Source organism: Aotus nancymaae, unplaced genomic scaffold, assembly GCF_030222135.1.
Source record: "Aotus nancymaae isolate 86718 unplaced genomic scaffold, 86718_ANA_hifiasm-v0.15.2.pri h1tg000040l, whole genome shotgun sequence".
NCBI classification, from domain to species: domain Eukaryota; kingdom Metazoa; phylum Chordata; class Mammalia; order Primates; family Aotidae; genus Aotus; species Aotus nancymaae.
In genome coordinates this window covers 44,976,507-44,979,447 of record NW_026988454.1, presented here as the reverse complement: position 1 = coordinate 44,979,447, position 2,941 = coordinate 44,976,507, and positions in this window count along the sequence as shown.

Genomic DNA, 2,941 nt, shown 5'->3' with positions numbered 1-2,941 from the left:
ACTTCCGGCGAAGAGCCCAACCCGCCCCTCAGCTTCGCGTCACTTCCTTCCAGGCATGGGTTGGTTAAGGCAAGGAGCGCGCTGCGCTCGGGTTGCGCATGCGCGTCCTAAGAGCGCGCGGCTGTCATTTTTTCCGAGAGAATTTTCCGAAGAATGCTGGCTGGAAGCTTATGGCTAATGTGGAGACCGTAGTTTGCCAAATTAAGAAAACGGTGTGAGCAAAACCCGCCTTTAATTACCATTCACTTGAATTTGGGCACCAGTAGAGCATAGACCTGAGGTGGGGGTTGACGTTTTGCCCTCTCTCTGAGGAACCTCTCTGCGTTTTAGGGGATTGCTTCCTCCTTCTCAGTGTTTGTCCGTCCTAACTCCACTTATTTCCCATTTTTCCCACGTTTACATCCTGTTTTTCACTTAAGTTCGCAACGTATTCTTGTAGCCCGCTGCCCGAACAAGTTTTATTGGGATATTTATATTAATCTGCGTGCTTCAGTTTCTCTTTATCATTTCTGTTTGCTGTTGACTTATATTTTAATTTCTTGTCCTATTAAGATGTTAAAAGAAATTTGCACATTAAAATTATTTTTAATTAGTTAGATAAGGCTTACTAATTGTAAAACCTCAAACATTGATTTCAAAAGTCAGGAGCTGTTGAGACGTGTGGAACCGTTGCATATTAGGTGGTGATGCACATCTTCAGGGAATGCATTCATATAAAGGTTCCAGTTATTTTTTTAGAATTATTGGTTCTTGAAAATATTCTGGGAAACAGCTCAAACTTGAAATGGTCATTCCCATAACTAATAATAAGAAAATGTAAAATCTATAAAAATTGCATGGGTGGAGGTGGGGTAAACACTTAGGAATCTGGAAGAATGTTAGAATCCCTACTCCTAATTATTGCAACCACTAAGGGACAATCTTGCCTTTTTCTTCTTTGCCCTATCAGTGGTTTTGTAGACCACTCCTAAAGCAAAGTATTAGTTATAATAGAGTGTCCATAAAGTTTAAAGAATTGTGAAAATGCCTGTCATCCCAGCACTTTGGGAGGCTGAGGCGAGCGGATCACAAGGTCAGAAGTTCGAGACCATACAAGCATGGTGAAACCCTGTTTCTACTAAAAATACAAAAAATTAGCTGGGCATGGTAGTACACACCTGTAATCCCAGCTACTCAGGGAGGCTGAGGTAGGACAATTGCTTGAACCCAGGAGGCAGAGGTGGCAGTGAGCCGAGATCGTGCCATTGCACTCCAGCCTGGGTGACAGAGTGAGACCTCGTCTCAAAAAAAAGAATTGTGAAAGTGGAAATTAGAAACCTACAGTATTTTTAATTATGCTAAACTTAGTGTATTTATGGGAGAAAAGAATCCTATTAAGTCCTTAAAATGTTCAAAGTACCAGAGAAAAAGACAAAAAACACTTACATGCAAGTAACTTTAAGGTCATGAAAAGTGTGTTGATTAGACAAATGGAGAATGGGTCTTTTAAATTTGCACAGAATCTTGTTTCTTGCTACATTCAAGAGGGTTTCTGAGATATTCATAAGTTCTTACCCTATTCAACAGAGTTTTTTCCCCTGAGATAGTCAGTGTTAAATACAAAAGTCCGTATTAATCTTTCTGGAATGTAACACTTAGCCTTTAAATACCTTTAAAAATTTTCTTTAACTTATAGGCTATGTGGAGTGGAATTTGCTCACTTAAATTGTTATATATACAACATTTAATTGGACACAACAGTATATAAATTATAGACTATTTTATTAGTTAGAAAAGTCTTAGACACCAGTCTTGTTTTTCTCTTTGCCAACTATGAAAAAAATTAAAATGATGACTTTTTCAAATTTGAACCCAAACACAACTCAAAGCATAGTTTTCTCAGTATATACCAGTATTTCGGTAGGAACAACCATTTCTCCAGGTGACTTCCTGTAACACACTTATAATGCCAAAATACAAATTAGTCTAAGTAAGTAAATTAGTACAAAACATGCTATCTGGCCGGGCATGGTGGCTCACACCTATAATCCGAGCACTTTGGGAAGCCAAAGTGGGCAGATCACCTGAGGTCAGGAGTTCGAGACCAGCCTGGTCAACAAGGCAAAAACCTATCTTTACTAAAAATACAAAAATTAGTGGGGCATGGTGATGCACCTCTTTAATCCCAGCTACTTGGGAGGCTGAGACTGGAGAATTGCTTCAACCCGGGAGGGAGAGGTTGTAGTGAGCCCAGATCTTGTCACTGCACATGGCCTGGGTGACAAGAGCAAAACTCCATCTCAAAACAAACAAACAAATAAAAAACCATACTATCTAATAACTCAGTTCTCTGACTTGATTGAGGGCTAGTGGACCAAAAAAAAATGGAATAATGATTTTTTTGAGAATGTTACTAAGTAGCCATACCAGAAAAAATTTTCAGATAAGTTTGGAAGGTACTGCCTGTTACATTCTTCTTTTGTGACTGAAGCTGCTTATTAGCATGTTGAATTCCTTCACTCCTAATGTGTTCTAAACTTGACCTTGAAAAATCTTTTTTTCTTATGAAATATGTATTAATATGCACTATAATTATGTGGAATATAGTTTAAGAAATACTGATGGAGGGAAGGATGGACTTCATAGCCTTCTGGCAGTCCTCCTAGAATATCATTTTTCATAACTAGACTTTTGATTCATATGTAGCATCAGAGAGCTCAAGGTTGTGTTCTTTGTCAAGAATCAGAGCATGAATGCCCTGTGTTGTCAATTAAGGACAAGATATAAACTTTAACATTCAAATAAATGGTATGTAAAATTAATAGTCTCTTAGGGAAATTCAGGAAAAAGACCAAAATACTTGTCAGAATAGACATGCACAGGAATGGGCTGAGAGAACTGTGGAATACTATAGTCAGGCTTAAGGTTTGCCTTAGAAGATAGTCCACGTTCATTCTTACAT